Raw genomic sequence first — 14558 nt, forward strand, 5'->3', positions numbered from 1 at the left:
ACAGAAACATTCATTCTCTTGTGCATATGCAAGTATACACGAGCGCATATGTGAGCATGTAAAAAAAGAGATGAAGAGTATGACTGTGTGTGCATGTGTGTGAAAGAGAGAGAAAGAGAATTTGGGTGTAAGACTATATCTGAGAGAGAGAGTGAGAGAGAGAGCATTACTGAGTGTATGTGAGCAAGTGTTAGTGTATGAGAGAAAATCACTCACACATCAAGGGAGATATAGAGAAGTTAATGCATGTGTGACTGTAAAAGAGAAAGAGTGCCACTTTATGAGAGAGAGAATTAGCATGTGAGAGAGTTTGAGAATGGGTGTGAGGAAGGAATGAAATTTGAAAATGTATGTGGAAGCATTAACTGGATAACAAAGTGAGGAAGACAGCAAGCAAGAAAACGTGTGCAGCTGAGCGTGTGTGAGAGAGAAAGAATGAGAGAAAGAGAGATTTGTGGTGTCCAGTGGTGTCTCCACACTCAGTGTCACTCAGTGTGTAGGGGACAGCCAGGGGAGACATTGAACAGCCCAAGGGCATTCTGCCCCTTGCTCTTTACTGCAGCAGTGGATCCCTCTTCAGGAGGAGGCTGCTGCCATGACGAAGCCAAGAGGGACATGCCCACCTCTTCTGAGGTATCAGCTGGTGCAGGCCACACACCCTAGCGATGTCGCTGTGTGTATCTCAAACAAACAAATAAAAAGTAATCCTGTGTAGCACCTTTTCAGATTGAAAGCAATTGCTCTCTGAAAAATCTGTCAATGAGTCAGAGAATTAGTGTAAATTCAAGTAAATGAAGCCCTGTGAGAGTGAGTGTGTAAAAGAAAAAGAGTGAGAGAAACAATGTGGCTGTGTCGGAGAAGAAGTGTACATGTGAGAATGCTGAGGGGGGAGGGCAGAGAAACAGGGTCTCATGGAAGCTGATTCTGCTGGGCCTCCAAATCTACAAACCACCCCCACCACCTTGAATAGCTGCCCAAAGGCCTCTTTATTAATTCCTCCTCTCTTTGGCCTCCAACCACCTGTCCTCCTTTCCAGACCGGATGAACAGCTAATAACGAACCTTAGCCTGGAAGTGGGAGTCCATGTCTGGCTGACCAGGAGGGTGAAGATGGGGCAGTGATGAGCCCAGGAACACACTCTGCTCCAACAGCTTACAAAAGGTGGTGTGCCGGCCATTCCAATATGCCATTCATTTGGGATTGAAGCCACAGCATTAGAAAGAGTGTTAACATCCATGATGGCCCCTAGTGGTGGAGGAGGCCAACATGGTAATGAATACGATGTTGAGAAACTGAAGCATGTCCAGAGGAGAGCGGCCAAAATGGTGAAGGATCTGGAAACCGTAACATATGAGGAAAGACTTAGGTAGCTGGGTCTGTTTAGCCTGGAGAAGAGAAGGTTAAGAGGTGATATGATAGCCCTATTTAAATAATTGAAGGGATGACATATTGAGGAGGGAGCAAGTTTGTTTTCTGCTGCTCCAGAGAACAGAACACAATGGAGCAATGGATGCAAGCTCCAGGAAAAGAGATTCCACCTCAACATTAGGAGGAACTTCCTGACAGTAAGGGATGTTCGACAATGGAACTCACTTCCTCAGAGTGTAGTGGAGTCTCCTTCTTTGGAAATCTTTAAGCAGATGGCCATCTGTCAGGGATGGTTTGATTGTGAGTTCTTGCATGGCAGGGGGTTGGACTGGATGGCCCTTGTGATCTCTTCCAACTCCATGATTCTGTGAGGCTGCTTCTCCTCTGTTTCCAAGGGTACCCAGCCAGAGCCAGGCAATGGCAACGGTCTCAGCATGAGAGGGACCACTGGCTTCCTCCGTCATTGGGGGCCATCATGGATACTGGCTCTCTTTGTGATTCTGTGCACCTAGGGTGCACTGGACAGATTGCTGCAGCAGCATCTAATCCTGAGAACTGGGGCACTGATGGGACAGGTGGGGGAAGAAGAAGTAACATCTCAGGGTACACCCCACCAGAGACCATGATGCAGCAGACTCCTTTGTTCTCCTCCTCCTCCTCCTCTTCCTTCTTCTTCTCCTTCCTCAGGCAGCGGCACCTGCTCCAAGCACCTTCCTCACCATTTTCTTCCCTTCCAAGACAGAAAAGTTTGGTGGGAAGAGGAGCAAGAGGCGGGTGACCAGGCCTTCCACGTCTCACACCTTCATTTAGCAACTCCCACATTCTTCCCAAGAACCTTGTCCCACAGTTGGAGAACCAGTGCATTAACCCATTACTCTTTCGGTAGGGAACAAGCTGGCAAAGGAAAGGATGAAGTCAGAGCAGATGAGCCAAAGAATGTTGATTTGTTTTGTTTTGGTTTGGTTTTTATTTATTTTATCCTGCCTTTCTCCCAGCATAGGATTCAAGGCAGTGTACAATGTTTTTAAAAATACACTTAAAATTCTTAGTACAAAAGTTAAAACACAAACTAAAATTTGATTTTAAAAAGCACAAGTTAAAAACATTACCTACACTACATACATTACCAACATTACAAAAATAACAGACACAACCTCAGATTCAACTTAAACACACATACCTAACCCGACAACCTAGACATTTGACTAAAAGACTTCCTGAGTCTCACAATGGCAGTTATGTAAAAAACACACACACAGAGAGAGACAGTTTATGTAAATCTTTCTCCAGAAAAAAAAAACCCAATATGAAAATAAGAGTTGCAAGTAATTTGTGTATGTAATGTAATTCGTATTGTATGAATTTGGGTGTTTATATTTGATCATGGATGTCAGGTGCTTTGTGTTATGTGTTAATAATCAATAAAAATATTATTTTAAAAAACATAAGCTAAAAACAAGGTAATTCAGCATTAAAAAGATACCTACAGCATAATAAAATAAAACACCACATCCCCCATTAAAAGCCACAACATACTAAAAACCAGACGACTTATTAAATTAAAAAATCTTTAGCTGCTGGTGTATAGAATCAAGGAGGGGGCTAACTGGATCTTCTATGGAAGGCAGCTCCACAGCAGCCAACAAGAAGGCATTCTCTTCTGTTCTCACCAAGCAACCTGTGATGGTACTGAGAAAGCCTATCTCCACTGATCATAGCACCAGCAGGGTCATATAGAGAGATACAGTTTTTAAAATCGTCTAGACTGAAGGCATGTCGGGCTTCAAAGGTCATAGCCAGCACTTTGAATTCTGCCCAGAAATGAATTGGCAGTCAGTGGAGTTGTTTCAGCAAGGGGATTATATACTCCCTATAAACTGCCCTATAAACTACCCTATAAAATTCCACAGTAAGCAACCTGGCTGAAGCATTTTGGACCCACTGTAGTTTCTGAACCCTTTACATAGGCAGCTCTACATAGAGTGTGCTACCTTGATTACATCTCATTTAGGTTATTGTATATGTCACCATAGTCAGATCTAATGTCTCATGAAGAAGGCACAACTGGCTCACTAGTTTTAGCTGTGCAAAGGTACCCCTGGACATTGATGAAACTAGGGACTCCAGACTCAGATCTGAGTCCAGGAGCACCCACAAGCTGCAAACTGAAGATGTGTAACCTCATCCAACACAGGTTGAATCCCTATTCCTTGATCTGCCTTTCTACTTACCAGAAGCACCTCTATCTTGTCTGGATTATTTCAGTTTATTTTCTCTCATCCAGTTCATCACCAAAAGCAACCATTGGTTTAATATGGAGACAGCTTCCTTGGAACTGGATGGAAAACAGAGATAGAGTTGAGTGTCATCCTGTCGAGTTCCAAAACCAAATAGGATAACCATCATCGAGGGTTACATTACTGAATTGTGGGACATGATGATGACTACCTTAGCTCTATGGCAAGCCTCAGCGAAGTTAACATCTCAGGTAACAGAACACAGGGGAATGGCAAATGTGCATCTCCTCACCCATAGACAGACAGACACAAACAGAACATGGGTATGCCTAGAAGTCAAAACAGCAGAGCCAACTTCCCTGCAGCACCAGAGGAGGAAGCGAGTAGCAAGGTTATTTGCATACCCTTCCTCCTGTGGAGAGGAGGGAAGAGTAGATGGCTGCACCAGTAGGGCATCCTCTTCAAACCACCAAAAGAGGCAGAGGAGGAGGAGGTGCAGTGTCACGGCACTGACAGGGACGTAGCTAGGATTTTAGGAAGGGGGGGGGTCCAGACTAAGTGCCACCATTATATTGGGGCTTGGGTGTGGCGGCGCAGCAGCACACACCATACATTTTTCTAATGGAAGGGGGGGGGGGCGGGCCCCCAAAAACCCCCCCCCCCTTGGCTACGTCCCTGCAACTGATGTGGTGGTGGGGAGTGCAATTACATGTTCATTTATCTCACAGTACCTTTCCTCTAAAGTCCTCAGAGACAAAGTGGAAAGGGAAGAGTCCATGGCTGCCACTGCAGGGCACACGTGTGTTTTGCAGTAACAGTCCCTCTCAACTCCATTGGTAGAAGCAACTCCTTCAGTAAATGTACTTTTTTGTATCCTGGCCCATATTCATATCATAGACACTCCCCCACTCCTAGTTAGGTATTAAAATGTAACAGGCTTTCTCTGTTCTTCACAGGTTTCTTTTCATCCTCTCTGAGCTTTGGACAAGGTGGTAGTAATATCAAGGGAAGGATTTGAAGAAGGGGGGAGAACAACTGAGAAGCTCACATCTTTCAAGACCTACATGTGCTGTGACTTCACAGGGGATCTGAAGGTTGATCTGAAACATTCTTCTATGGAGCTAGCATGAAATCCCCCCCCCCCCCCGTGCCCCTTGCATCTGAACTCAGCATGGATCTGACAATGCAGCTGTAGCCAAAACTAGCTAATCAGAATAAACTCAATAGAGCCAATTACTGCTGGGCCTATGCTCTTAACCATTCATGCATGCAGAGCTTATTCATTCACTTCCTTTTCTCAGATAAGTTGAAAACAGACAGGCCTTCCCCCACCCCACTCACACATCCACTCAGGCAGGAACTACTTTCCCTATATCTTCTTTTTATATACATACGAAAACTGAAAAATTCTTCCCCCAAGGGGGCTTTAACACTTTTCTCCCAACTTCTACAGTAATCCAAGATGATTTAAGAATGTGAATGCATATTTTCTTTTGATGCTTTCATGATGCTGGCCAGCAGGACAAGGTACATCCCAAGAGAAGTACAGTAGTCAGCCACAGGCAGCTGTCTGTCCGGTGAGCATGGGGACTTCAAACTTACATCCAGATGTCTTTTATATCTATGTCCACCACCATTCCTTTGTAGTCTTCAGAACAAAATATGAAGTGCAACCCCCCACCTCCACCAGCTTTAACCCTGAGACTGTACAGAGCTGGATCGCTAGAGTTGTCAGTATCCTAAAAGGAAGTCATATAAAAAGAAAAAAATCAATGCTGTATGACCCTCATATCCATGAATTTGGCATCTGCAGTTTCACCTATGCAAATCTGAAAAAATACATTCTCTCTAGGCATTTGTAGGTCCTCCAGTACTATTCTATGGTCAACCTTTGCCCCATGCGCACCATTGAATCATACTGGAGGATCTATAAATGCTTAGAAAAATGTTCTCTATAGGCATTTCTAGATCCTTCAGTGTGGGTCAATGGGAAGTCATTCATCTCATTTAAGATAATAAATTTCTCTACTATCTGTGGATTCAGGTATTCATAGGGGCTCTTGGACATAACCCCTGTAGATACGTGGGTCATACTGTAAATAAAAGAGTTCATCTCCTTTTATTTTTGCCATACATATAGTACTTTGATATGCTCACATTTTTTTTAATTTGGGGTGATGTATTTTCTTTTTAGATAAAACATTCCTCTCTCATAAGTGATCTTTATTTTGAAAACATGCCTTTATATAAAATATAAAATATATAAAAAGGATCTCAGGGAGATAGATACACACACACACACACACACACACACATAAACATATAACATGCTATGAATAGCCATTTGCAGCTGTCAAGTTCCATAAAAGGATGAAAGAAGGCCACAAATTTATTTATTAATTAAAATATTTATACCTTGCTCTAGATTGAATATCTCAGAGCAGCTTACAAAAAGCATTAAAACAAGTTACACAATTTAAAACAATAAAATACTTAAGTAACTGAAAACATATTAAACTTCAGTAATAAATTAAAAAATAGATTTAGAAAATTATTTAATAGGTTCCAGTATGAGTAGCAATGAGGGCACTTGCAGAGGGAGAGGGCCTGTCTGAATCAGTGCTGCACACCAATACTTGCTGAAGCCCAGTGAGACTAGTGAGGCAGAGGGTGAAATTATAGAAGTCAGAAAGTGCTCATAAGGTCTATGGAAGGTAGAACGGTGTTGAAGAAAGATTCTACTCTGGGTGTATCTACACTGCAGAACAAATGCTGTTTAGCCCCACTTTAACTGTCGTGGCTCAAATGATATAGAATTCTGAGATTTCTAGTTTTGTGAGATATTTAGCATTCTCTGTTAGGGAGCTCTTGTGCCACAACAAACTACCAATCCCAGGATTCCACAGCATTGAGCCATGGCAGTTAAAGCAGTGTCGAACTGCATTAATTCTGTAGTGTGTCAACATCTTATGATACTGAAAATGTTGTACACTCTTAGTGATCTCAAGTTAAGATCAAAATAGACAAAACATCCTGAGCCATGTTCCAAAAACATTATGACATATTCTGTGGATAAAAGGATATCAGCTAATACACCAAAATAAGATACAAAAAACAAATGTGACATAGGCCTAAATCCTGTTCTTAGTCCTAGCTAGAGTAAACCCACTGAATTAATGGGATTTACTTGCAAAATCAAAGGTCAAAGAGGAAAGAGCAAAAGCAGATTTATTGCCGAACATAATGAAAACAAAAATAATGACCATAGAAGAAATACATAAATTCAGTAAGGAAACTGAAATAGTTAAAGAATTTGCATACCTAGGATCAACCATTGATCAGAATGGTGACTGCAGCCAAGACATAAGAAGAAGACTAAGAATGGGAAGGACAGCTATGAAAGAACTAGACAGGATCCCAAAGAGCAAATATATACAGCTGATGGGGAATACAAGCCATTGTATTCCCCATACATGCTGATGGGGAATACAAGCCACTGTATTCCCCATCAGCATGTATGGATGTGAGAGCTAGACTGTGAAAAAGGTGAATAAGAAGAAAATCAATTCATTTGAGATGTGGTGCTGGAGAAGAGTGTTGGGGTTACTATGGACAGCTAACAAATCAAACAAATGTGTGCTTGAAAAGATCAAGCCTGAAATCTCCCTCAGATGATCAAACTGAGGCTGCCATAGTTTGGCCACATCATGAAGAGGCATGACTCATAAGAAAAGACAATAATGCTGCAAAAGACAGAAGGTAGCAGAAAGAGACTGCATGCTAGTTGGACAGACTCAATCATGGATGTCATTTGTCTGAATTTGCCGGAATTGAGTAGGGCAGTGGAGAATAGAGGGTCATGAAGATCTCACCCATAAGATTGCCATGAGTCGAAGGTGACTCAAAGGCAGTTAGCAACAATAAACCTACATGTTGATCCACCAATCCACAATTGATTGAATGGGCCTACCCTAGTATGTGGAGAGATCATGTAGCACCTTTGAGACTAACTGAAAAAAAGAAATTGGAAGCATGAGCTTTCATAGACTTCCGTCTACTTCCTCACCCTAGTTGAGACTAACAAACAGCATGCCAACCGTAGTTTGAAAAAAGCGGTTGCTCCTTATTTGTGAGTTTGTGTGATTGTCATATGCTTTTGTTGCTTGGTTGCTGCCATTGCATGTTTTTTTATAAGAATTCCATATAAAGTTGGTTTAATTGCTTTTTGGGTGGGCCCTGGATATCCAAGCCAGACTTCACCTGGCTCTGTCACTACATATATCGCTTGGTTCAATCTACTAACTCCATTCAGGTATTCCATTCCAAGCTTTCAATTTCCCTTTTATTGTTACCAGTGGTAGAGCCAAGACACCCCCCCCCCCCCCCCCCGTGGGTGAAGCCAGTTCCTTATAGTTTGCTACCCCACCGCTTTCATGCATGTTCTACCCTTTTAGTAGGACCATTCCTGGTACAGATTCCAGAGGGCACGGACACCAAAGTCTGAAGCCAAAGTCTCCCAAAACTGCCACTCATAGGGTCAACATACCTACCTCCAAAGGTCTCATGCTTCTTGGGATTCTTTCATCTGTCTAGCCAACATGCCCAGAGACAGTAGCAGAGTGGCACGCAAGTGCAATGCTCCGATCTATTAGACTGCTCCTTTAAGGCTCGCTTTAACAAAATTTAATAGGGTGGAGTCTGAGAAGAGTGGCCCAAGTGGTATATAGGAGTTCTGATCCCAAATATTGTCTGGGACACAGTTGTTTGTACCCTGGGATCTGTCCAGGGTCCTGATAGTTTTTAGACTTGTTTTTAGACTGATTTAGGATTGAGTGCTGTGTGTGCGCATTTCATCTGCACAAAATTATAGTATGCTGGACTTGGATAATTAATTTTGGATACCACATCATGGCCATGCGGGGATCACAGACAAAGAGCAAAAGGGAAAGGCAAAGCAAGGCTCTTATTTTCAACCAGCAACTGCTCAAAGATAAGAGCCTTCCCCTAGTTAAAAAAAGCCCTTATTTCTAATCACCTGCTGATCAGAAATGATAGTTTTACCCTCCTACGATGCAAATAATATGTGAGAAAATGGGGTGCCCTTGCTTGCTGCTGGTATGGCAACCCCAGGAGGATTTCTTAGTGCTGATACCAATCCAAAATGTTCTGTGCCCCAACTGTACATTGGAAATTCTGAAATCAGACAAGTAAGGTGTGCCTGCCACAAATTAGGCTAAATTACGCCTTTAGAAGTCCTTAAAAATAGGGGCCTAATAACTTGTTTTCTGCTATGTTTTTCATTGCTCTTGTGGTGACTTAACTTATTGCTCTTTTGTGTGATTATTAGAATGCCTGTCCCTTGGGGTATCACACCCACCATATTTTGTGAGCGTGATGGAAAAACAGCTAGGAGGGGTTTGAATCTGGATTCAGAAAAAGATAGAGACCTCAGAGTTTTTAGCTCGGACCTGGCTAGAACCAAGTCTCCTCGGGGTGCAGCTCTTTGGGGAAATGATGCAAAGTCCATTGGCTCCATTCTCCCCTCCAAAACACATAACATGTGTTTGTTTTCAAACCTACAAGCAGAGCATAGTACAAATACAACATAGACCCCATTAGTCTCCAGTGCTTTCTCTCATCCAAAGCAAATGAACCCTCCTCAAACTTGTTATTACTCAGAAAAGAAAGAGTGCTTAATGACTTGATGAATTAAACAACAATTATGGTAATGCAGAAATGCTAGATGAAGAAGAGTTCTCTTGTGAAGCTCTCTGTCATCCACAGAAAGCTAAATGTAATTAAATTCCCTTTGATAACCTGTACAGCAAAATATGTCTTCGTCTCATGGGGCCCCGCAGGGCAGCTACATAAAACCTAGCATGGAAATGAGAACATTCTGGAAGTGCAACTTTTTGACATCTTGGCCATTTGCCTAGGCAGAAGTTTGGCTGTTTCTGAAAGTTGTCAAACAAGTGTCAGCTAGCAATTCTGGATCTATGTCCAGCCATTCATGAGTCTGAGATGGGGACTATTACTCTTTGGATTACAGCTCCCAACATAAAAACATGCTGTAGAAAGATTCTGGGAGCTGCAGTCCAGAAACTAACATTTCCAAAGTTATAATATCAAGAAAAAACGTCATGCTCCACAGGATAACTGGCAAACATTTCCTAGCAAGAAAAAACACAAAAGACATGGGAATTCTTTCAATTGAGAGCTTTATTAAAGCAGAACACAGTCCCATCTGAATTTGCCCTTACCTCCTGAGTACAGCTATAAGGGGCATCATGCCACTCCAGATAAGAATTCTGCCCCTGTGTGAAAGCTCTTCAGTGCCCAAATTTCTAGCATTGCAGTAACTTCAAGCTTCATTTGAGCATTTAGATATACAGTTTGGGCATCCAGTTAAAAGGAACAGGTAAAGTTATCAGGGGAATGAAAACACAGCAACTGTAAGAATTTTAAGTTTGAAGGACTTTCAGAGGAGTTTATCACATGGGAGGAATTTCTCTTAATTTCAAATGAAAAGAAAGTGGGGCCAGAATGCAATCCCATGAATTCGCTAGTTCAGCAAATTTACTTGAATTTGAATTGCGTTCGAAGTGACTTCCCATTGCCCGAAAATAGCTTCCCATTGCCCAAAATTGCGTGTGGTAGTCTATCACACAATAACGTTAAACCCCATGATTGCATTCGGATTGCCATTGGATTATACTTCCAATTTCCCTTATCTGACAAACTCCAGAGTCTCATTCTCTTCAATGCTAGACATTTAAGAACTGAAGGGGGGGGGGGGAATCAACTGGGGAAAAGCAGAACTTCTTTGGCATGATGTCTTCATTTTGTCCTTCTTCCAAGCTATCCTCCTGCCTTACTCTGGACTTAGTTGTGAGGCCGAGAACAGAGAAAGATTTCTGCTCTTTTAAGAGTTTAGGGTAAGAATAAACTTAATCCTGTGTAGCTTCTCCCATCATTGCACCCTGTGATGTAAACAGCCACAACTGGCAGATTCCTGCCATCCATGCAGCTCTTATGAAGCTTCATCAAGGAACTTCACAAAGTCTTAAATGCAGATGTTACCACACCCTGCATTATTTTGGGGTACAAATATTTTGTTATATTTGATTATAATAGCAAGAACAGAGAGCCCTCAGCATGAACCCGGAAACATTAGATGGCCATTAACTGAACTTGTGATGACTAGTCAAAGACCTGAGGGCATGTGGAAAGGACCCCTGTAGCTTAATGGCTGTGAATATTGCTGCTTCCTCACCCCCTGTAATGTGCATTTCCTATTGAATTTCACAGACAAAATCTTGCATCCTAAAGCATGAAAACAATCTTTCTGCTAGCCCCCATTGTACTTTCTCACATCCTATCCTACCCAAAACTCCCTGGAGTTGCCTTGATCTTATTACCTCTTGATTAAATAAATGTCATTGCCATCAAACAAAAATATTCCTTTTGTAACTCTAAAGTTCAAACCATCTATCAGGTGGGAATCTCATTGTTTCTGGGGATTCCTGGAAAATCCACCCCACTGCCTCTAGACTCTATAAAGAGTCTGCCTTGGCACTCACTTATAGGGCTCCGTTTGAAATCGAACAGGAACAATGCCAGATCTCATACTGACCCCACAACACAGGCGCCCCCCCCACACACACACACATTTCAGGAAGCATTTTAAGCCACTATCACTTCCATCATCCTGATTGGAGTGCCACTACTGGAAAAGTAATGCCTTACTTCATCCTTGCTGCAAGCTACAACTTTACTTTTGTTAGTTCTGTGTGTTTGTGTATGAATGTTATTGTGTGAATGGTGATTATTCCTCCTTTGCTGTTAATCAATAAACTTAGGTTGTATTTTGTGCTCTGAGAGTTCTAGTTCTTGGACCTGTTATACAAAATCCCAGCTATCATTATCATAGCCCTCTCACTGCTCCCAATTGAGCTAAATTAATTTCCCCATTGAATACAATTTGTGGGTGCCTTCTTGAGACCCGCTACAATTTAGGTAACGCGGGTTGAAATTTATTTCTTATGGAAGCCCGTGTTTTCTCATACATTTTGGCAGGGAATTGTTCAACACTGGGAACAATTGTTGATTAAAGGCACTCTTGATACAACTTACACACTATGCAACTGAACTGGGGGAGGGGGGTATACTCAAATTTCACAACCAGATCCTCATTTGGGTTCTTTCCTTGCTTCCCTTTTAGCTTTTCCTGCCTCTTTTCTGAAAGTAGAATTACTGGACTGCCAAACTGGTTATGGAATTACTGGAACTTTCAATGAACAAAAAAAAAGGCCGTTCACTTGCTCATATTTTTAAAGGATTACGTTTATAGTGAATGTGTGCAATTGTGCTTCCTATCCTCAGAAGCATTCAAATAAGCCCCTGCAGCTCTGCAAATACCTTTTTTTAGATACATTAAACCACGTAGCAAAAGAAGAACCAGGTTGTGTCCCACTAAACAGCTCCCACGGAGACTATTGAACCTGGCTTTGCTGGCTCTTTGGGACTGCAAAAACAAGACAGTGGTCAAATGCCACAATACAGGGCAAGTTTGGTGGGTCAACCAAACTGTCAGACCAAGTGGTACAGGTTAATAATGCTGTCTCAATGCCTTTGTGAAGATTTGTTTCTAGCATTGGTCAATTTCTAAGAAGTTAATTGTCTTCATTTACTGTTTCTTGTGAGTTTTCTGGAACACAGCAGCCTCCTCAGTTTCAGAGCTTGCAAAAAAAGTTTTAGACTATGACTCCCACAGTCATTATGCCCAGTGGCTAGGGGATTCAGAAGTTTGTAATCTAAAAAACAACAACTATTTCACCCTGTGAATGAATTATGTAACCTGCAATGCCAAAATCTGACTATGACAATGTGTCCTGCTCTGTGTACATTCTTTATCTCAAAATCTGTCCTCTGGGTAGATATCATTGTGTTTCACTGCAATTCAAGAGAACCTGATATTTGCGAGCTGTGGTAATGAGAACAGAGAGTCAGCTGAGCCAGGCCCTAACTCTGCTCTGCCACTTCCAGCAGAGCCTGTAACTCAGCAGCCCAACCTTCCCCCAGCAGAGATTCCAGGCTTGGGAGACATAGAGGAGCAAGACGATGATGTAGCCTCAGCCAGCGAACGATAGAAAGGGTGTGTCGCCGTCGATCCAGGAAGTTATATGAGAAATGCTCAGTAATCACTAAGCACCTGTGATTAGGAACTAGGACAATATAAACAGGTGTGAGACACTGAGCTTTTTTGTCAGAGCCTATCTGCGTTTCCTGACAAAAGCATCTTGCTCTGACTCCCTTGGACTTTGTTTCCTGTAACCTTGCCTCCTGGACTACGGATTGACCAGGAGCCCTTGACCCTAGAATTGACTTGCTGACCTGCCCTCTGGAATCCTGGACCCTTGGCTTGCCCCCTGACTCTGCTCTATTAGACATTGGACTGGTACTGTAATATTGGACTTGGTCTCTTGCTGTTGCAAAGCCCTTGTATTTGTTTGTCTGTAAAGCTGGCCTCAGCTCTTATCAGCAGTCTGTTGGCTGCTTTCCCGGACACAACCTACTTGGAAGGTTGTTGCTGACAACTAATAGAGTGTGACTTGATCAGGGACACCCACTGGGTAACCATTCAGGAGGAAGCAACACTCTCGTCTCTTGATTCCTGGCTTGTGTTTCTGAAAAACCTTGGACCTTGCATCACAAATTGACCATTCTATCAGACACTCCCTTGGATGGACACCTTGGCTTTATTGGTGTACTGACTTCGACTGCCTTACTTTTGAGAACTGTAACTGGCTGGTAAGCTTCTGTAGACGACTGAGGAGATTATCACATGGAGAAAAAGGGTGGAAGAGACGTGGGATGCTTCTGTCCTTGTCACACGCTTGTGCAAAGATTATCACATGACATCCCGCAATGTCCCGCTCATCCTGTCCTTCTCCTGTCAATGAAGTGGAATGGTCCTGTCACATTTTATTAACAGGAGACTACCATTAATGAAAAGTGTCAGGACCATTGCACTTCACTGACAGGAGAAGGATGCGATGAGCATGACATTACAGGACATCTTGTGATAATCTTTGCACAATGGTGCGATAAGGACTGCCCCATCCTTATCCCACCATTGTGCAAAGATTATCACAAGATGTCATGTGACATCATGCTCATCCCATCCTTCTCTTGTCAGTCAGTGCCACTTCTTTCTTATCCTTTTTCTCTATGTGATACTATCTCGTCTCTAACAGACTTTGCTTAGTACTTTGCCCTTGGCTGGTCTTCAAGACAGGACACCTACTGGGTGACCCTGCTCAGGCCACACTTTCTCAACCTAAGAAGAAGGCAACAGCAAACCTCCTCTTAATAATTCTTACCTAGAAAACCCTATGAGAAGATCATCCCAAATCCAAGTTGACTTGAAAGCACATAACAACAACAGAGCCAAGCTCTTTCATAATGTTTCCATCAAGAATCCCCCAGTTGTTTCGTGGTAGTTTCCTGAGGCCCTACTCCCTTCATAGGTCAAAAGGGACAGAGGCTGGATGACCTATGCAACCAGGAGCTGGCTTTACTCCTGGAGTGTAACCACTTCTGTTGATGCTTTGAGAACTACCCAAGTCATGAGGTGGGTATTCTGCATACTCCACTCCCACCCCACAAAATGGCTGGTTTCAATAGTCTAATGTCCCCAACCCCATACTCCTGCCTCTCAGCTCAAAGTCATATATGTGCCAAAAGTAGTAGTTCCAAAATTAACACACTTCCTAATGGTGAAGTTTTGCTAATGTAACTAAATTTATCCCAGCTGCTAGGAACAGCTGCAAACATTTTTTAAGCAAAGTATTCCCCCCCCTTTTTTTTTTTTTTTTCAGAACAGTTGTATTCCTCTGCTTAAGAATTACTAAGTGTGGGGAAGGAAGCATCCAATAAAAGTGCTGCCCAGAG

The sequence above is a fragment of the Sceloporus undulatus genome, chromosome 5 (assembly GCF_019175285.1).
Source record: "Sceloporus undulatus isolate JIND9_A2432 ecotype Alabama chromosome 5, SceUnd_v1.1, whole genome shotgun sequence".
In the NCBI taxonomy this organism is placed as follows: Eukaryota; Metazoa; Chordata; class Lepidosauria; order Squamata; family Phrynosomatidae; genus Sceloporus; species Sceloporus undulatus.